Here is a 22,678-nt window from a genome sequence, read left to right on the forward strand (position 1 = left end):
CGAGCCACTTATCCCAGTTACGTGCGTCCTCACTTACGAATTTTTTAATAATATTCTTGAGGGTGCGATTGAACCGTTCAACTAAACCGTCCGTCTGTGGGTGATAAACGCTGGTGCGGATCGATTTAATACCCAGTAGCCCATACAGTTCGCTCAGTGTTCGTGACATAAATGAGGTGCCTTGGTCAGTCAGAATCTCTTTCGGGATTCCAACCCGGGAGATGACGTGGAAGAGGGCCTCTGCAATACTGCGTGCTGAGATATTGCGAAGAGGCACTGCTTCCGGGTATCGCGTTGCATAGTCCACCAGAACTAATATAAAGCGGTACCGTCGTGCTGACCAATCCAATGGCCCGACGAGATCCATCCCAATTCTTTCGAACGGGGTCTCGATTAATGGTAGAGGGCGCAAAGGCGCTTTTGGAATGGGCACTGGATTTACTAACTGGCATTCGCGGCACGCCATACACCACCTATGGACATTGCCGCGAATCCCTGGCCAATAGAATCGGGCCATTATTTGAGCTAGTGTTTTATCCTGCCCTAAGTGTCCAGCCATGGGATTAAAGTGAGCCGCCTGGAATACCAATTCCCAGCGGCTCTTCGGAATCAAAAGCTGTGTGACTCGCTCTTTAGTCTGAGTGTCCTGCATCACTCGGTATAATCTATCCTTCATAATCGCGAAGTAGGGGAAGGACAGGGTGGCGTTTAGCTGGAGCATTTGACCATTGATTACTCTCACTTGGTCAAACACATGCTGCAGAGTCTCATCTCACGACTGCTCTAACGGGAAATCTGCGAGGGATTCCCCAATAGAGAGAGGAGGAGCCTGCTGCTCCTCACTCTGACGCGGAGCTGACATAGATGGCTCTGAGACAGCTGCTCCCGCCAAGGCGACACCAGGACCTCCCCCTGTTAAACTATGGCAGGACTCACTCTTCACTAAGTGTGTCATTAAATCCCGAAATCCCAGCCAATCAGTCCCCAAAATTATCGAGTGGGTAAGGCGAGGATTAACCGCCGCCTTCACTATAAATTTTTCCCCTCGAAAAAGAATATGGACTGACACTAGAGGGTAGTTGTGAACATCCCCGTGCACACACAACACCTTTACCAATTGTGCTCCCCCATATGCCTCGTCTTTCACCAGGCTTTGGTGGATTGAGGTCTGATTACAACCAGAATCCACCAATGCCTGATATGTATCCCCTTGGATACTCACCGGTATGCGATATGCTCCGGCCTGATCGAGGGCGGCTCCTGGCGCGTCGGGGATCCGAACCACCGTGCCCACCTCCATTACCGAGCACTGCTATTGGAGGTGGCCCGGCTCCCTGCAGCACCAGCAAACTGGCCCGGGCTTCTTCTCTGCACTAGTGCTCAGGGACTCACTCACCTGAGGGGGGGGAGAGACAGCCACAGAAGGGAGAAACGGGAGGGCACCGCGGGTGCGGCAGGCCGGCTGGGGTGGCGCCGGCCCCCGCCTCCGTGGTGGGGGAATGGGGCTAGGAGGAGACACAGTAGGAGAGAGAGAGAGAGAGAGAGAGAGAGAGAGGAGAGGAGAGAAGAGGTTGTCTGCTGTCTTGCTGTCGGGACAGCCACCAAATGGTCCTCCGCCAGCTCGATTGACTGATCCAGTGACGCCTGGCAGTGGCACTGGACCCACTCTGCGGTTCCTGCTGGTAAACGTGCGATGAACTGCTCCAGTACCACCTGGTCGATGAGTCCTTTGGCATTGCGGTTGTCGGCCCTCAACCACTGCCAGCAGGCGTCCTGGAGTTGCTGGCCAAACGCGAATGGCCGGCCGACTTCCTCCAAGCGCAAAGCGCGGAAGTGCTGACGTTGTTGCTCGGGGGTGCACCCCACCCGCTGGAGGACGGCCCGGCGAAGGTCCGTGTAGGCCAGCCAGCGGTTGGCATGGAGCTGTAGTGTGGCCAGCTGCACCTCTCCCGTTAGCAGGGGGAGGAGGTGCGCCGCACGCTGTTCCACCGGCCACCCCAAGGTCTCGGCTACCTGCTCAAAGAGCGTGAGGAAGGCCTCGGGGTCGTCCTGCGGGCCCATCTTCGTGATGGTGAGGGGGGACGGGCCCACACCGGTGGAGTTGGTGGACCCCGCCGATGCAAGGAGGTGCCGGAACGCCCGACGATCTTCCTGTTGCGCCAGCACCAGGGCCTCGAACCGTTGTTCTTGCTCCTTTCGGAGGGCAAGCAGCCCCTGGTGCTGGCTCTGTTGGGCCGTGGTGAGGGCGTGGATCAGGTCTGCAAAGGGGGAGGACTCCATGGGGCTGTTCTCTTCTGTGCTCATGCCCGGGTTTCAGCACCACTGTGACAGTTCGTGTAGGTAGGTGGAGCACAGAAGGACGGCAGGCCAGAACTGAGTTCACAAAAACTCTTTTATTTAGCTTTTCAGCTTCTATTTCACTCTCACACACACTCAGACACACACACACACATCAGTCGTCTGGTTGGGGAGAGAGCTCCCTCTGCTCTCACTCTCTCTCCTTAAATAGGGCGCTGTCACTAAGGAAGACACACAAACACATTAATTAATGTCAGGTGCAGTGATTCTGCCACTTACCTTCACTGACTCCGCCCTCCGGTCACAGACTGATGCTTAACCATGCCCCCACTGCCACAATGAGATTTTTCTTATAAAAATCCCAGAGCCACGAACACATCCTGGTCATCATGGACTTCAAGTGCAGACTGAAGACTCACCTCTTCAGGCTGCACCTCTCCCCTGTGTCAGTAATAGCACTGAAAACCTAAGTTTAGTGGGCGGCACGGTGGTGTAGTGGTTAGCGCTGTCGCCTCACAGCAAGAAGGTCCAAGTTCGAGCCCCATGGCCGGCGAGGGACTTTCTGTGCAGAGTGTGCATGTTCTCCCCATGTCTGCGTGGGTTTCCTCCAGGTGCTCCGGTTTCCCCCACAGTCCAAAGACATGCAGGTTAGGTTAACTAGTGACTCTAAATTGACCGTAGGTGTGAATGTGAATGGTTGTCTGTGTCTATGTGTCAGCCCTGTGATGACCTGATGACTTGTCCAGGGTGTACCCCGCCTTTCGCCCGTATTCAGCTGGGATAGGCTTCAGCTTGCCTGCGACCCTGTAGAACAGGATAAAGCAGCTAGAGATAATGAGATGAGATGAGACCTAAGTTTAGAGCAGCCTGCAAACATGGCCGCTCCAGACTAAACTTCCCAAGCACCACAGCCCCCCACATCTCTGGAATTCTAGGAAGTACACCTGTTTCCCATTTCCCCATAATTACTTCCCTATATCAACCCAGATTCACAAATGCTCACCACAAAGTATCAGTCTGTGTCCCTGTGCCTGATCATACTGAGCCTTCTGACTTTCTGCCTGACTTCTAGTGCTTTTGACTTTATGTTTATTTCAGAATACAATTTCTCGCCTACCCTTTGACATTCTGTTTGTGAATTGACCAACCCTTGCCCATCCCTGACTATATTTTCAGATTGCTGTATTGGATTTGGTTACCAGTGTGCGATGCACCTGCTCTCCCCTGCACTTGCATCTGTAGGTGCCTGCACCCTGACACCCTGCTTTCCTGTCCACTGTGTAACTGTATCAGTCTAGACCAACCCAGGCTGTGTACTGTCTAGCCTGGGGTTAGCCATTTTAGTTTTATTTTTCTCTACTTAGTTGTACTTTGTATGGTTGGTTTGTTTCCTTGGCTGTTTGTAAAATCTTGGTACTTCAGCAGAATATTACACTAAGTATTGTACTGTCACTTTTTCAGTTGGCACTTAAATTTTCTGGTCAAGAAGTTCAGCACTTCATGTACCTGACTTTTGCACTTGTTATATGTCACTCTGGATAAGAGTGTCTGCTAAATGCCATGTAATGTAATAATGGATTATGCCACCTGGTACCCCAAGGTGATGCCCCTGTAGAAGGCCACCTCCAAGTACATTGCCCAGGAGCTGGTTCTACTGTTTTCTTGAGTGGGCTTCCCAAGGACATCCTCACTGACTAGGGTACACCCTTTGTCTCCAAACTAATGGTGGATGTGTGTTAGATGTTGCAGGTTTGGTAGATTCACACATCAGTGTACCACCCCCAGACAAAAGGGCTGGTTGAGAGGTTCAACCAGACCCTGAAGCAAGTGCTGCAGTGAGTAGTGGAAAAAGACAACTGGAACTGGGGCCTACTTCTTCCCTACATCTTATTTGTCATCAGGGAAACACCCCAGGCATCCATGGGATTCACCCAGTTTGAACTGTTGTCAGGAAGGAAACCCCAAGGCCTTCTGGATGTAGCAAAGTAGGCCTGGGAGGAACAGCCCTCTCTATTCAGAACCACCATCAAGCACATCCAGGAAATGCAGGAGTGCATAGACAATGTGGCCTCCACCATGTGCCAACATATGTTCAACATATAGGCCAAGCAGAGTCACCACTACAACTACTCTGCACAGTCCCAGATGTTCCAGCCCAGTGACTGAGTCCTGTTACTCATCCCCACCATAAACTGCAAGTTCTTCGCACTGTGGCAGGGTCCCTTCAAGGTGGTTGAGCATGTTGGGCCAGTGAACAGCTGGGTAAGCACAAAGACACCCACTTATACCATGTTAACTTACTGAAACACTAGATTGAGCCCCTTCCTCTGCTCTCAGCCCATGCCCTTCTGTCCCCAGAGCCTTCAGGGTGTGCACTGGTCCAACTGGAAGAAGAACTCTCCAGCTGACAATGCCAGGAGCTGGAAGAACTGGTGGACCAGTGCGGACATGTTAGCAGCAGAACCAGGTGGGACCCACCTAATCCAGTATGACATCAAGAACTTCCCCCACTGTAGTGATCCACCAGCGCCCCTATCACATCCCAGAGGCCTGCTGTCATGCAACTGAGGAAGAAGTGGCACAAATGCTGTGGGAGGCGATCATCAAGGAGTCCACCAGCCCCTGGTCCAGCCCCATCATGGCAGTACCCAAGCCTGACAGAAGTATAAGAGTCTGCAATGACTTCTGGAAACTCAACATGGTCTCAGACTTCAACAACTATCCCCTGCCCAGAGTGGATGACTTTATTGACCAACTTGGGAGGGCCCACTTCATTTTCACCTTTGACCATACAAAGAATGTGGCGACTTGTCCAGAGTGTACCCTGCCTTTCACCCGTAGTCAGCGAGGATAGGCTCCAGCTTGCCTGTGACCCTGTAGAACAGGATAAAGCGGCTAGAGATAATGAGATGAGATGAGATGACCTCACAAAGGGCTACTGGCAAGTGGCTCTGATGCACCAGGCCCACCTGAAAACTGGCTTCACCACCACATCAGGTCACCAGCAGTCCTCCCCTTTGGCCTTCATGGGGTGCCAGCAACATTCCAGAGGGTCATGGACATGAAGCTGTGCCCAAACTAGGAGTTTGCCACCAAATACTTGGATGATATCATCCACTCGTCCACCTGGTTCAACCACCTGTTACAGCTAAAATCCATCCTAGGGGAGCTGAGGCAGGCTGGGTTCATTGAAAATCCCTGGAAGTGCCTTCTGGGGCTGACTGAAGCACAGTACCTGGGCTACCACATCAGCCAAGGGTTGCTGAAACCCCAGGTTTCTGTGCAGAAGTACCCCCAGCCCACCACCAAGTGGCAGGTATGTGCTTTTCTGGGGCTGCCTGGGTACTACCACAGATTTGTGCCGAACTTCTCCTCTGAGCCTCTCCCCTCTCATATCTCATCAAAAAGGGTGAGCCGGACAAAGTGCACTGGACCAAGAAAGCAGCACAGGCATTCCAGGCCCTGAAGAAAGCCCTCACCACTGCCCCTGTCCTCTGACACCTGGACTTCGACATCACCTTTGTCATCCAGATAGAAACCTCAGAGACAGGACTGGGTGCCATGCCTTTGCAGGTCATAGAGGATGAGGAGTATCCCATGCTGTACATCAGCTGCAAACTGCTGCCAGAGGAGAAGAACTATGCAGCTGTGGAGAGAGAACCCCTTGCCATCAAGTGGGCTGTAAGCAAGCTAAGGTATTACCTGACAGGTCGTCATTTCACCTTAATCACCGACCATGCACCACTCCAGTGGATCATGGCTACCAAAGATACCAATTGTGGGTGCAATTGGTCTTAAGTGATCAGTCTCATTAAATCAGTCTCATTAATAATACCATTAATTTTGGTGTTTAATAATAAATTACCAAACAGCTAAATTATGGTAAATGTGTCAGAAAACAGAATCCAGGGACACATGTCTGCCTGGGGGCATTTTGAGTTATTGACAGATTCAGAAAGTACAGTTTCTAAGCTTTCCAATGATGCCTTCCATGTGGAGATCTGACAATATTTGAAGAATGTGTGGCCTTTTGAAAGTGTATACCTCTTAAAACAGAAAAGGGAGAAAATCGCCCTCAAAGTTTTCCATCTCAGCTACTCTGGGTGTAGGGCGGGCACATAATGGTGCTCATTTGCATGATATTAAGGAAAGCTCTACCCCCTACTAGCTAGCACGATGCTACTTTCATGTAAACAAAGATCACCATGTCAATTTTCCTTCCATGCAAAGTATGCCCAAGACAATTATGAAGTACAAAAATAAGTCCTAAAGTATACTTTAATGTTTTGTGGTTGAAAAATTACACTGTAAGAAAGAAAGATAGCACAATGATGACACAACTAACACAACACTAGTTTCATGTAAAGCCTCGGTCACAACCAGCCGTACCGTGCTCCTACGGCCAGTCTACATGCAAAAAATGCAAGAAACACACGAGAGCGCGCGTGAAACGCACGAGAGCGCGCGTGTGACGTGCTGATTTTCGAGCCGCAGAGGTTCTTTGTCATGTCAAACAAATTCTACGGGCGCTTATGTTTTTTTTCAGGTTGCAAGACAAACTTACGGCCAACGCGCGTCTTTCTCTGTGAACAAAAAAAAAAAACGCGGCAATTTGGGAAACGCCAAAAATCACACAGCCAAAAAATCATACGTCCGGTTGTGACCTAGGCTTAACCAAACCACAACACTCTCCGTTACATGCAAAAATAACCACACAGCCTTAGATTAATAAACTTACCCCATCAGAAAGAGAAACGGCGCCTTGCACACACCAATGCCTCTGATGGAATGTAATCCTAGAACGGTCCGTGTATCATCCGATCATTCAAGTATTCCATTCAATCTGGAAAATGAGGTTGTGTTTTTTTTGCTAGAAATGGTTATCTCCGATGTAAATACCGAGTGTCTGTTTGCTTCACGGTGTTTCAGCTCCTCTGCGCTCTGTTTAACTTCCTCATTCCATAGTGAAATTACATGCCTGTATGCAGCTAAGTAGCCATGAGCTCAGCTCGTATCATACAGCTGATTCGGGAAAAAAAAAGACTTAAATCATCATGTGAATGGCCCATATGGTAATTTACCCACACCCCCCAGCAGGCTACAGTCCTGACAAAAATGAGACAATTTGCAACAAAAAATGTATGCTTTTCCAACAAAACAATCTATTATCTGAAATACTGATTGCATTCTTCAAGATCTCAACTTGCACATGATGGAAAAAAACGAAAATCACAAATTTCGAAAAAAAAAATGCTTCTTTTGCGATTATCTCGGATTCGTTTCGGCCGACATGTGTCTCTGGATTCAGTGAGGGGTCACATATTCCAAATTATTATGATCACTACTGATGCAGCAATAATGTATTACTTACCATATTACATAGACACTACAGCCAATAGCACTCATATACACTTGGGTCAAGGCAATTTGGAGTTCTTTGAGATTGTGTGACTTCAAGTATACAGTAGCAAAAACAGACAGGCACAGTTTAACAGAATAATTGAATTTATTATAACAATTATACTAAATGGGTAATAGCAGTTGAATACATTCAATATGGTCAGCAGCCAAACAGTGAGGTTGTGTGTGTGTGTGTGTGTGTGTGTGTGTGTGTGTGTGTGTGTGTGTGTGTGTGTGTGTGTGTGTGAGCGAGGGGAGCAAGAGAGAGAGAGAGAGAGAGAGGGAGGGGACAAAGAGAGTTTGAATGTGCTTGCAGGAGATGCGCGGTATGTAAATCAGATGTTGGAATGTTATCTTAGGTGTTGGGGGGAAGTGAAAATCACCTCGTGGTTTCTTGAGACAAAGGAATTTGTTGTGGTTGCTAATCCACTCCCTATAACATTACCAAATCCACTGAAATCTTGATGAGATCAAAATGTGTGTAATAATGAAATTAAAGGATGTTAGAGAAGCTAGCAAAGAGCATGCAACAGCCTAGCTATTAAACAATGGAGAGAACAATGCAGAACCACAATTATCAACTTGACACTCTAAGTGTCTCCAGTGTGCACAATTAAACAGTTTCTGAGTTTAAATTCACACTACTTCATAAAGCTAATTCCTAAGACTTGTTTGCCCACATGCCAGCCTTACTTCCAGTATCGATGTCTCTATGCAGGATATGCAGAGCTGTCCCGAAGTTTCGCGGAGTTTCACAGAAAGCTCATGGAGGCTTCTGTAAAAGGACAGAGAATTCTTGATCCGAAGCTTCGTCGTTCGTGAGGAAAAGTCTCTGACGATAATGTGCACAGCGATTAAGTCAGAAGGAATCCGGTCGCTTCTAACTTTTAATTAACTGCTTGGGCTGCAGTCGTAATGTTACTTATAATAAACAAATAAAACTGGTTGTAACTCAATTGAGTTAGATGGCGCAACTTAGGTGCTCTTTACCGTGGCCAGTGGTAAATACGAAAGCGCGCTGAGTCCTTTTTCTTGCAAGGCAGACGTCTTGATTTTGGATGTTCTGATGAGCAGGTATCTCTTTATGTCTGTATGATACGAAGTCCACAGAGCGAGAGAGACAGTGTTGAATGTGGCGGGGTCACTTATAGAGTTGGTCACGTGACGTGACGTAGGCGATCATGGCCGCCGTGACGTAGGTCATCGCGGAAGTTAGTTGATGGGATTTGTAGTTCTAGACGGGGGACTGTGGCTGTCCCTACACAATGTTACTCGCTGGTTCTTGTTGTTGCAGGACTTCTTTTCCACGTTCTGCATAGTGCTGGGACCCAGCATGGGAATGCCAATAGCCTCTCTAGGAGCTACAGCCTCTGGGCTGGGCCTTGGAGAACAGTAGGCTCAGAGCTTGGGGGGGGTTAATGTGATGGCAGCTGGTAGAAACTGCTGCCAAAGCAGCACACCACTCCTCACTCTATTGGTCCTATGGTGCTGAAAGGACAGCAGTGATTCAGCACCACTGTTTTGGATGGCCAAGAGCAGCATGGCTATGGGGTAGAGCCCACTGATCACAACACACAGCTGGAGCAGAATGATCAGTGCCATAATCAGTCCTCCTTGAACAGCCAGGGGAGTTTACAAAGACACCACTCAGTTCAGAGGTTAGTGAAGCCCACTCAATACTGCGCATCTCTCTCACCCCCCCTCCACTCAGGACACCTCGATGACGCTCAGGACAATGAGGAAGAAGTCAGAGAGACTTTTTTATTCTTCACCATCAGATCATCTCACCTGCATGACCTCTGGAGCTTCAAAGAAAGACACAGACACTGCCAGCATCCACCCATGACCCTGCTTCCAGCCAGCTCAGGCCCCCTGTCACCAACACTGATCACACTATTCACCTCCCCTGCACTACTCCACTCCTTTTTCATTAAAAATACATAAGAATTAACTCACTGTTTCCTGTGTTGTGTTTGTCCTGCTGGCAAAGCAAGCACTCACACTTGTTTTGAGCTATATATTGTACAACCCCGATTCCAAAAAAGTTGGGACAAAGTACAGATTGTAAATAAAAATGGAATGCAATAATTTACAAATCTCAAAAACTGATATTGTATTCACAATAGAACATAGACAACATATCAAATGTCGAAAGTGAGACATTTTGAAATTTCATGCCAAATATTGGCCCGTTTGAAATTTCATGACAGCAACACATCTCAGAAAAGTTGGGACAGGGGCAATAAGAGGCTGGAAAAGTTAAAGGTACAAAAAAGGAACAGCTGGAGGACCAAATTGCAACTCATTAGGTCAATTGGCAATAGGTCATTAACATGACTGGGTATAAAAAGAGCATCTTGGAGTGGTAGCGGCTCTCAGAAGTAAAGATGGGAAGAGGATCACCTATCCCCCTAATTCTGTGCCGACAAATAGTGGAGCAATATCAGAAAGGAGTTCGACAGTGTAAAATTGCAAAGAGTTTGAACATATCATCATCTACAGTGCATAATATAATCAAAAGATTCAGAGAATCTGGAAGAATCTCTGTGCGTAAGGGTCAAGGCCGGAAAACCATACTGGGTGCCCATGATCTTCGGGCCCTTAGACGGCACTGCATCACAGACAGGCATGCTTCTGTATTGGAAATCACAAAATGGGCTCAGGAATATTTCCAGAGAACGTTATCTGTGAACACAATTCACCGTGCCATCCGTCGTTGCCAGCTAAAACTCTATAGTTCAAAGAAGAAGCCATATCTAAACAGGATCCAGAAGCGCAGACGTCTTCTCTGGGTCAAGGCTCATTTAAAATGGACTGTCGCAAAGTGGAAAACTGTTCTGTGGTCAGACGAATCAAAATTTGAAGTTCTTTATGGAAATCAGGGACGCCGTGTCATTCGGACTAAAGAGGAGAAGGACGACCCAAGTTGTTATCAGCGCTCAGTTCAGAAGCCTGCATCTCTGATGGTATGGGGTTGCATTAGTGCATGTGGCATGGGCAGTTTACACATCTGGAAAGACACCATCAATGCTGAAAGGTATATCCAGGTTCTAGAGCAACATATGCTCCCATCCAGACGACGTCTCTTTCAGGGAAGACCTTGAATTTTCCAACATGACAATGCCAAACCACATACTGCATCAATTACAGCATCATGGCTGCGTAGAAGAAGGGTCCGGGTACTAACCTGGCCAGCCTGCAGTCCAAATCTTTCACCCATAGAAAATATTTGGTGCATCATAAAATGGAAGGTACGACAAAAAAAACCTAAGACAGTTGAGCAACTAGAATCCTACATTAGACAAGAATGGGTTAACATTCCTATCCCTAAACTTGAGCAACTTGTCTCCTCAGTCCCCAAACGTTTACAGACTGTTGTAAAGAGAAAAGGGGATGTCTCACAGTGGTAAACATGGCCTTGTCCCAACTTTTTTGAGATGTGTTGTTGTCATGAAATTTAAAAATCACCTAATTTTTTCTCTTTAAATGATACATTTTCTCAGTTTAAACATTTGATATGTCATCTATGTTCTATTCGGAATAAAATATGGAATTTTGAAACTTCCACATCATTGCATTCCATTTTTATTTACAATTTGTACTTTGTCCCAACTTTTTTGGAATCGGGGTTGTATGTAGCTGAAGTTGCTCATGGTATTTCATGATCTGCAATAAAAATAGATCATTTTAAGACAGGTATGAAACTCCATGGCACGTCACATTCTAAAACTGCTGGGTTATTATATATCCCAATTACCGGTTTTAGCAGGTTGGGTCATTTTATATGATGATAACCCAACTACTGTATAGTAAAATGTCTGGGTTGTTGATATAAACCAAAGTTGTTGTTTTTTTTTTTTTCCCTGAGAAAATATGATAACCCAATACTTAGGTAATTTTGCTACTGCAACGTCCCTGAAGACAACACAAAGCCTCAGTTAGACTAAGTCCAAAATGTCTCAGTCATAGTCACCATAGAAAAGTGAAGAATAGGTGAAGGCAATAACTTTTTACATGTTTTTTTTAACCATCCATCCATTATCTTTAGCCACTTATCCTGTTCTGCAGGGTTGTAGGCAAGCTGGAACCTATCCCATCTGACTATGGGTGAGAGGGAGGGTATACCCTGGACAAGTCGCCAGGTTATAGCAGGGCTGACACAGAGACAAACAACCATTCACACTCACACCTACAGTCAATTTCGAGCCACCAATTAACCTAACCTGCATGTCTTTGGACTGTGGGGGAAACTGGAGCACCCAGAGGAAATCCACACAGACACGGGGAGAACATGCAAACTCCTTAGAAAAAGGCCCTCACTGGCCACTGGGCTCTAAACCAGGACCTTCTTGCTGTGAGGTGACAGTGCTAACTACTACACCACCGTGCCACCCAGTTTTTGAACCACATCTCATCTCATTATCTCTAGCTGCTTTATCCTTTTTTGAACCACATATTCAATACATATATGGATAATTGCCTTTGAATATTATGTAACATATAAAAAAGAGGCATACTGTAAGCTTAGTTGGCACTATTAGGGAGTTAATATTAGTCTGCTTTTTCAATTCTGCTATTCATGTTTCTTGCTTTGTATCTTCAACACTAAACATTATTTTTTTTTTTATTTCATTGTTACCTAGCCAGCAGCATTAGCTAAAATTACTCGAGGTTGGGAGCTGATATAAGCTAGTAATAAAACAGTGTTGTCAGTAAACCTACTAAGGAGACTACAAACATGGACACCTGGAACTACAATTCCCAAGACATGCAGTGCCCTCTATCTCCAGCTTACTGAATCTCAGCAGTTATCCATTTCCTCAGTCACCAGTCTCACTACTTAAACTCCCCAAACACTCACTTCCCTGTAAAGTATCATCCTGCTAACCCAGTGCATACCAAACCTTGTATCTTTCCTGACTGTTTCTCGTGTTTCTGACCTTTTGCTTTCTATTTCCAGTTTTCGCTCTTGGCCTTTCCTTGTCTAAGTTGTTCGCTGATCGCCCGACCCGTGCTTGCCTTCTCAATTCCGATTTCTGACTATCGATTTGGCTTTGTTGACAGTCTGTGATCACCCTTCCCCCATGCATATCTCCATAAGTGCCTGCACTCTAACAGGATACTTTGTCTACATGGAGGTAGCAGAGGATATGAAGCAGACTGCTTTAAAAGTGCAGGGGCGTTTGCTTGGAGAACATCAACAGATGCTTGCCGATCTCAAAACCAGGATGACACAACTCACAACTGTGATGTTCCAGGCCCTCCAGGCACACTCCGAGCCTCCTCCCAGCCCAGCACTACAACTCCCTGCTCCAGAGAAGTTTGCTGGAGAAACCATTGCCTGTAAAGGTTTCCTACTCCAATGTTCAATGTATTTTGCCACCATACCTACTTTATCTGATGAGCATAAAATTGCTAAATTCCTAACCTTTCTCTCTGTCAAAGCACTCTGCTGGGCTACTGCTGTTTGGAACAAGGGTGGTGAGCTGACCACTTCATATAAGCACTTCCTGTCCTTGTTCAAACGAGTCTTTGATCATGAACCAGAGGGGATTGAGGTCGGGGAAAGTCTGCTCACCAGTTCCCAAGGCTCAAGAAGTGTGGCAAAGTATGCTCTGGACTTCCGGACATTAGCAGCTGCTAGTGGGTGGAACAACCCAGCCCTCAAGGCAGTATTTCATTAAGGTCTGTGCCCTGAAGTGATCAATGAACTAACCTGCAGAGATGAGAATCTCACCCTGGATGTACTCATTGATCTAGCCATCTACATAGACCAACTACTAAAGCACTGACCCTCTCTCCACGACTGCCCCAAGTTATTGCAGCCCTCTATGGACAGAGCTCCCATGGAAGTATCCCATGCCAGGCTAACCCATCCCAAGCAGGTGAGGTGGCATCGAGAGGGCTTGTGCTTCTACTGTGGGAGTGCTGAACATAACATCTGACATTGTCCAGTCCACCCTGTCCATGAATCTCCAGTAGAGACACCAGCAGAATCTACGTTCCTGGTGAGAGTAGTTAAATCTAAGTCCTTTGAGATTTCTGTAATGCTAAGGATAGTGTCCACCACCTATTTTCTCTCTGCGTTTATGGACTCAGGGGCAGAAGGGAACTTCATTAACCAGGCTGTTGTACAGAGGCTCAACCTGCCAACCACTCCTCTGCACAGCCTGCTCAGCATTAAGGCCATCAACGGAGGACCTATAGGCGATGGACTCATCACCACACGCATCCAACCCATCCAGCTTCAGTTGGGAGTGTTACACAAAGAGGACATCTCCCTGTATATTACCACCATCTTCAACCATGACATAGTCCTTGGGTACCCCTGGCTACAGCTGCGCGACCCGCTGATCTCTTGGCAAAGTAAGGAGATCTTACAATGGTCCCCCACATGTTTCAAGAGCTGTATTTCTCATCCCCAAGTCCTAGTGTCGTCCACAACCAGACTCTATAGAAAATGTGCCTGAATGTTATTGGGACCTATCTGAGGTCTTCAGCAAGGGGAAGGCCTGTGGGCTACCCCCACATCGGCCATATGACTACGCAATCGACTTGCTGTCAGGTATGTCTCCTCCACACAGATGTATCTACCCCTTGTCTCAGAAGGAACAGAGTGCCATGGAGGAGTATGTTCAGGAGGCCCTTAAGCAAGGGTATATCCACCCTTCCAAGTCTCCTGCATCAGCTGGTTTCTTTTTCATGGAGGAACGAGGGGGTGGACTTAGGCCTTGTATTGATTACAAGGTCTTAATCAGGTCATGGTAAAATATCCTTATCCTCTTCCCCTAGTCCCAGTGGCATTAGAGCAACTCAGAGCTGCATGAATCTTTTCCAAGCTAGACCTTCGCAGGACTTACAACCTGATCCGGATCCGTAAGGGTGACAAATGGAAGACAGCCTTCAGCATGACCACGGGACACTTCAAATACTGGGTAATGCCATATAGACTTTCTTCGGCTCCCAGCATGTTCCAGTGCCTGATCAATGATGTGCTACGTGACATGCTGAGGAAATATGCCACTGCCTACATTGATGACATTTTGATTTACTCTGCTGATATCACAAGCCACTTGGTACACATCAGAACCATTCTCCAGCATCTATTGGAGAACCACCTGTATGTAAAAGCAGAGAAGTGTGAATTTCATCAGAACAAGATCTCGTTCCTCAGCTATGTCATTAATGCTGAAGGTGTAAGCATGGATTCATCCAAGGTGTTAACCATCATGTCCTGGCCTGTCCCCAAATCTATTAAGGAGCTTCAAAGGTTATTGGGCTTCACCAACTTCTACTGCTGGTTCATCCGAGGTTTCAGTTCTCTGGCAGTACCTCTGACAGTTTTACTGAAGAAGGGCCCCAAGCACCTAGGCTGGAACTCGGCAGCAGAGGAAGTCTTCAGTAAGCTCAAGTTAGCCTTCACCTCAGCCCCAATACTCCAACATCCCGATCCCACCAAGCCATTCGTCATAGAAGTGGATGCATCGGACATGGGCGTAGGGGCCATCCTCTCCCAATGCCTGGGGGAGAAACGGAAGTTGCATCCAGTGGCTTTGTTTTTGAAGAAATTGTCATCAACTGAGAGGAATTACCGTCGGGGGCAGGCCAATGTGCCCGCATTGATGCGGCAAGCACGCGGTATCGACGCGGTACGTACCGCATCTGTTTTGAACTGAGCTGCAATGTACCCAAACGACCACCAGGTAGCACTTGGGAGTACTTGCCCCAGATAGCAAAATCCTCCGGCCCCCCTCTACTCACGGGGTAGCCTATTTGCATATGAATAGCAGCGAAACTGCTGCATCAATGGGTAGCCTATTTGCATATGAATAGCAGCGAAACCGCGCATGGTCCAAGAATTGCCTGGCTTGCCTCGAATTTCCTCACTCAGTATTGGATGAAAACACTACTTTTAAACCAAAGAAATCACTCATGATTGGTTGGCAGATGCCACTAGGCCTAGGCTATTGGTTACCCTGGGTCATCATAACCACAACCTATATATATATATATATATATACGGTATATATATCTGTTGTGGTTATGATTAGCTATGATGCTGTATATTCATGTCATTGTTATCCTATCAATGACACACATTTATTGAGGAAGGAAAATTTGCAAGGAACGTTGTATCAAACAAGAGCTTTATTTTCAAAATCAGAGTAAGTACAAGACGTTAAAAAATAAACAAAATGGCAGCATTCAGTCAAAGACAAACAGTAGTTGCCTATACATTCTCTAGTGCAAGAGAGATGTGCAGGATACAAAACTAAACAAAAGCAAATAAGCACCATATTTTAGTCCTACAGCTCCATGAAGTGCATGCTTGCGGTCTCTGAGCTGTGGGGAGCAGGCGGCATCGGACCGACATGCAGTCGTCTGTGGTGGGTTGCCCTGTACTTTGGATCTGCCTCAAGCCTTGATTGCAGCATACCGGTAGCACATATGGCCCTTTTCCACTACCCTTTTTCAGCTCACTTCAGCTCGCTTCAGCTCACTTCAGCCCGACACGGCTCGCGTTTCGACTACCTTAAAACAGCACGACTCAGCTCGCTTCAGCCCTGCTTAGCCCCCAAAACTCGCACGGTTTTGGAGTGGGGCTGAAGCGAGCCAAACCGAGCTGAGTGAGGCTGGGGGCGTGAGCAGACACTCCCCTGTGCACTGATTGGTAAGGAGGAGTGTCCTCACATGCCCCGCGAGCACGCTGAGATCTGTAAACCCGGAAGAAGGAGAATTACGAATTACGAGAATTTCTGAAGCCTTATGCGCCTCGTCTCATCTATACGCTCTTGCCAGTATCTGTTGGCGTTGTCGGTGACAACAAGCCACAGCACCAAGACCAGCAACACTAACGACACCATGTCCTCCATGTTTATTGTTTACTATCCGGGCTGTGAGACTACCGCTTAAAAGATCACTGATGTCACTGTTTGCGCCGCTTAACGACATCACGTGACGTCCACTCACTTTCGCTAACTCCACCCAATGTGTCCACCCACTTCCAGCCAGCACGGTTCAGCACGGTTGTAGTCGAAATGCAACTCCAACAGCCCCGCTCAGCTCGACTCAGCCCAACTCAGCACGGCATGGCTCAGCCGCGTTTGTAGTGGAAAAGCGGCAATAGTTCGCTGAGCTCCGGGTTACGGGACGGCGGAGGCTTAACGATCCACCCAGACACCCCATCCACCACCCCATTTTCCTCATCCGACATCAGGTCTATGGTAGCACACTGCCATACATCCATCTCGTCCATAGCAAGGACACCTCGTCTCGCGTCAAACAGCTGTAAAAACGATCGATAAAGAGAATAAGTACTGAGCAATGCACTGCGTATGGACACAACACATGAAAAACACTGAAAAAAAAAGTCACATTGACCAAAACTGAAAAATCTTACCCTCTTTCTTCTGGAGCGACTACGAGCCGGCTACTTCATTGCTTCCACCTGCAACGAAAGATCAGGCTGCTGGTATCTGTAGCTCCTGCATAAGGTTTCGTAATACGTCTTGCAGGCAGCTAGAAAAACAAATGAGAGTACGATTAACAACGTAGCAGTAGGCTAAGCTTAATAAGGGAAAGGAAGAAGGGAAGTGTAGACAGCAGAGAAAGGACAGTATAGGCTACCATAATATTTAGTGAAATAGTTGTTACTTACACACAATGTTGTCTTTGTCAGCATCATGAAGATTTGGATTTGTCGACAAAGCCCGCACTAAATAGCTTGTCACGGCTTCGTTATGAGGCAAAGTTAGTCTGTGAAAACAAGATGGCTACAGTTAGGATCAGGCTAGGATCTGCATCTATTAACGTATCTCATACAGAATGAAAGCATATTCTTTAAATCTTACCCTTGCGCCGGCTCGTATCGCCTAGTGTTTGTCTCCGAGTTGTGAAGATGGCGTACTGTTTCCTATGAAAAGAACAAAACAACGTTTTTAAGTCACTTGTCCCTCATAGCTAGCTACTGGCTACTTTTAGCTTGGGCTAGCTGCTATGCTTACTTTTAGGCTATTTAGCTTAGCTAGCAGACACCGGACAAATTCTTACCGCAATCATGGGACTCTGCACCCGTCTTTTCTTCCTGGAGTTTGCGTTTTCCCCAAAGTTACATCCCTCCAAAGCAGTCAATCTGTCTTCCACGGTGTTGAATCTGTCGTCCATAGAGTTGAATCTGTCGGTTACGAATGTAGTCAGCTCTGCAATCTGACGAGACAACCCACTGAGAGCAGACAGCAGTTTTCTCTCATCGATCTGCGGACTTCCCGACACAGGTCCATCGCGTCCAGACACAGGAGTCGACGGAGAGTAGAACGCGAGGCGCCGTCCAGCCATTGAAGATCACCAAGCAGCAAAAATCCCAGAAACCAAGAGAAAGTTCCGGAGCACATGAAAACTATGGTACCTGGTAAGCTACGGTACACCTGTTTATACTGTATGAGCCATGCCCATGACCGCCTGGTCCTGGTCCAATCACATGCGAGGCTATTGTTATACGGTACATGCTCGCATGTTTGTGATATAAACCATTTTGGATATTTTTGAATATAGAAGTATGAAGTTCCTGCTTACTGACTGAATTAAATAATTCAATTATAAGTAATTTCAAGATTCCCCTGAAATAAACACAGAGGCCACAGATTAGGCTTCTTTTAACAGCAGTTTGAGATGCATATGATTTTTTTAAACTATACTTTCACAATCTTTTCATACTCAAATGGTCATGTTAACGATGGCCTATTCACAGTGTTCAAACTATGCCGATATTTTCGGGGGGTCCCTTTTTTTCCCTTTGGGGGGGGGGGGTGCTTGTGCTTGCGCTTGTCTCAGAGTGCGGCTCTCCAAACACATGAGAAGCCTATCTTACGCACATATCACGCGGACTCCACACCTCCACACACGCATCGCGTCTGAAGTCATAACTCATCAGGGGAAATCATGTCCGCATTGGCATGTTCAAAAAACAACCTCGCATCAACAATGATATCAACGGGAACATTACCAATGGTAACAATGGGAAAATTCTGGGGACACAAACTAGTAGAAAGGAAGTGTGTTGGCACTGTTGGCACACTTCCTTTCTACTAGTTTGTGTCCCCAACCTGGCAGCAGCAGTCGTTGTCATATCGGTTTATTTTATCTTTGATGTGAACACAACACTTCGGATATGCAAATGCTTCCCGTTACACACGATTGCTATGTCAATAAACATCATTTTGCCAATATTTTAGAGACCCCCCCAACATTTCCCAAATCATGTTTTCAAAGGATCTCATGTCTGTTTCAGGGGATCTCGGATCCCCCGAGTACCCCCGTAGTTCGAACGGTGCCTATTCACTCTGCCATGGACATATTCATGCACTGACTGTGGTCATTTGACTGGTCTCATACTAAAATGGCCATGCTAATGATGGCCTATTCACTCTGACATGGACATATTCATGCACTGAGTATGGTCGTTTGAGGTGTCGAATGTGGGCATTTGCATGCATTGTAATTTATTGCATGGATATGAATTTAAATGTGTGTTTTACATTTGCATAGGATGAGTATGTGACTGAAGAGGGGGAAAGCCTTGCTGAGGAGCAGAGTGAAGCCTGTCCAGACATACAAGATGGAGAGGGGCATGGAAGTGATCAGTCCAGAAGTGAAAAACCAGAAGACTTGATGAAATTTCTGGCCATGATGCTTTTGTCATGGCAATCAGCCTTCAAGATTTCTGATAACGCCATCACATCGCTTCTTCTGTGCATCAAACAGTTTGTGTGGATACTTGGAAATGTTCTCTGTGTTAATTCCCTCACTGCCTTTTCCATCAATATTCCAGCAATATACAGGTTTTGTACTGTTGCTATTATTGATAGACATATACCCTTGGCTGCTACTTTCACAGTACACTGTTGAAACACATTATTGTTGCATTCATGTCTTTGTTATTTTTAGTACTAGTAAACGTTTTTCATCTCACTGTGTACTATGTATGGCTTAAATGACAATAAACCTTCTTGACTTGACTTGTGTGCAGCAACTCAGTTTTAAAAAGCTTACAATTCTACAATTCTTACAATTAAGTTAATACCTTTTAGTAAAATGTTACCTGGGAACTCCCCCTGCTATCCTGATTTGCATTTGTATAGCCTTCCCTAGGCTTAGGGGAAGGGGGGTCATGGGGGACAACTGCCAAAGCAAGTTACACGTCCATTTCCGACAATTCACGGCAGTTTTCAGTGTTGCCTGCAAATTGCTGTAAATTGTCATAAACCTGAAATTCCACAGAAATCTACAGTCCCGTTTGCTCCCGTAAATCCCACTTTTCATGCAGTGTCATTTCTGCCGCGCATTAAGCTGGAATGCTGAGAAATTAAATGAAACGTCACTGCATGATAACTAGGCTATGTGTTTAAATTCCACTTGTGCAAAAATGCTCAGCCTTCGTCCCAACAGTTTAGTAGCCTATCTTAACTTTTGTCATTAGATGCGTAAAATAGCGTAAACTATAAACCAAGTTTCACTAGTTCGCCCTTGAGTGCTTGGTGTACAGTAAGCATGTTTGGCATGTCAGCTGGTCTCGGTACCTGGATGCTTTCAGCGGAGATCATACAGGATGAAATCCGCTTCACACACCCCCTATAGAGGAATTGCAGCTGGGTGCTCTAGTGAAATGGAGGAGAAGGGGGAGGTGGTGGGACAATTCGAGAAGCCTTCGCGCATGACAGGTGAAAGGAGCAGGAGGGATTAAATCTCCGGGAAGGCGGGAGCAGGTAATGACAGCTGTCAATCACTCCGCAGGCTTCCTCCCGAACTACGTTTATACAAACAACATTTATTTTAAATACCGAAATCACGCACAGCCACTTCACCTCTCTAACTTAAATCCTGGAAGTGTGCTAGAGAATACTGTGCAGTTTAATGATCTCGTTATCAGCTGAATCGGCATGCGCTAGAATATTAATGTTATAAATTAAGTTGGGATATTTATTAATAACTAACATAACCAGACGAACTGTCTTCACCTACAAAACAACAGCAGTGTCTGTACAAAAAATTAAGTGACGGGGCATGCCAAACAAACTGTGCAATTGCAATTTTTTTTTTTAACAGCTGCATGGAGGAAAGGAGGTGAGAGGAGAAATTGGCGCATCTGCTCAAGTTTGTGGCGTGCAATTATCAACTCGTATGCGTTCAATTGTCTCTGTTATTAGTTAGCAATAGAGGTAATTTGCTATCACCAAATCGCCGATTATCAACGAAAGGAGAGGGAGAGATGGCGGGCGCACATGTTTTGGCGGCCACTGACAAAGCCTACTTCAGTGTTATGCTGCCCCCATGACTGCAAGTTGTAACTGCACCCTTACCGCAGCTTACCGCGAGGGCCCCTACCGTTCTGCGGCAGACAGGCGAGCATTCTGAGTATGTCACTACCGTATGATGTGGGAAACAGAGAATTGCTCGCCATTAAGCTAGCCCTTGAGGTGTGGAGATATTGGCTAGTGGGAGCTAATCACCCTTTCGTCATCCTCACTGACCATAAGAACTTGGAATATCTCCAAAAAGCCAAATGATTAAAACCAGATGGGCCCTATTCTTGACACGGTTCAATTTCAGTATTTCATTCTGCCCAGGTTCCAAGAACACTAAGGCAGACACCCTATCCAGAACGTTCAGCCCTTCACATCACAATTCATCCGCTCAGCCTGTCCTTCCTCCACAGTGCTTCGTATGGTCTATTACCTGGGAACTGGACATGGAAATAAAGAATTCACAGCTTAAGTCCCATCCTATCCATCTCCCACCAGGCCTTCTGTATGTACCCAAGCATCTTTGTAGCTGACTCATCACCTGGGCACACTCATCTCCAGCCACAGGACACCCAGGCAGTCAACGCACAGACCAAATGCTAAGAACCAAGTATTGGTGGGAAAACACGCTCACGGAGATAAACCAGTTCATTGCTTCATGTTCGGAATGTGCTCAAGCAAAGGTCCCTAGGCACACACCCCCCACTGGCAAGTTATACCCCCTCCTGGTTCCTCAAAGGCCCTGGTCACACTTAGCTATAGACTTCATCACAGATTTACCTCCCTCTCAAGGCAATACCACCATCATGGTGACCATTGACCGATTCTCCAAGGCTCTCAAGCTCATCCCCTTGCCAAGCATTCCCACATCTGCTCAAACCATGGAATTGCTGTTTCAACAAGTCTTTAGGTACTATGGCATCCCTGAGGACATAGTAAGTGACCAGGGTCCCCAGTTCATCTCACGCTTCTGGTCTAACTTCATGGAAAGATTGGGAGTATCAGTAAGTTTCACCTCCAGTTATCATCCCCAGTCAAATGCCCAAGTAGAAAGAGCAAATCAGGAGATTAGTTGCTTCCTGAGTATCAACTGCATGCATAACCAGGGGGACTGGGCTTGCTTTCTCCCTTGGGCCAAGTATGCACAGAACTTGCTAAAACACTCCAGCTACCCAGTTAACACCTTTCCAGTGCATACTCAGCTACCAGCCACCCTGTTCCCTTGGGACGACACACCCTGTCAAGTGCAAGCAATCAACGACTGGTTTTCATGCAGCCAAACCATCTGGGAAGAGGTTCACCAGTGCCTTGAATCAGTGTGTGCAAAGTACAAGTAATATGCAGACAAGCATAGAGGTGAGACTCTGAATTTTTCCCCGGGTGACCAAGTATGGGTGGCCACAAAAAACCTGAGAGCACTCAACACATGCAGAAAGCTACAACTACACTACATTGGGCTATTCAAAGTGCTACGCCATATCAATGACGTATTGTACTGCCTGGAATTACCCCCTCACAGCCGAGTATCTCCAATCTTCCACGTATCCCAACTAAAGCCTGCTATTCTGGGGCCTCTTGCCAGCAACACACCAGCCCAGGAGCACATGACTCTTGATCTAGAGGGAGAACCCATCTATCAGGTTAACAAAATCCTTGACTCAAGGCGAAGAGAAGGACAAATC

At 46.7% G+C, this 22,678-nt stretch overlaps 1 long non-coding RNA gene across 1 annotated transcript; it reads right to left on the bottom strand.

Moving 5' to 3' along the window:
* Positions 1–17,191: 17,191 nt before the first annotated feature.
* LOC132887500 (uncharacterized) lies at positions 17,192–17,583 on the bottom strand. The gene is made up of 3 exons (XR_009654832.1): positions 17,550–17,583; positions 17,357–17,454; positions 17,192–17,217 (listed from the first exon to the last, which is right to left on the bottom strand). It is a non-coding gene; the product is annotated as an uncharacterized LOC132887500 (long non-coding RNA).
* Between the last annotated feature and the right edge of the window lie 5,095 nt (positions 17,584–22,678).

This window comes from Neoarius graeffei, chromosome 6 (genome assembly GCF_027579695.1).
Source record: "Neoarius graeffei isolate fNeoGra1 chromosome 6, fNeoGra1.pri, whole genome shotgun sequence".
Lineage (NCBI taxonomy): Eukaryota > Metazoa > Chordata > Actinopteri > Siluriformes > Ariidae > Neoarius > Neoarius graeffei.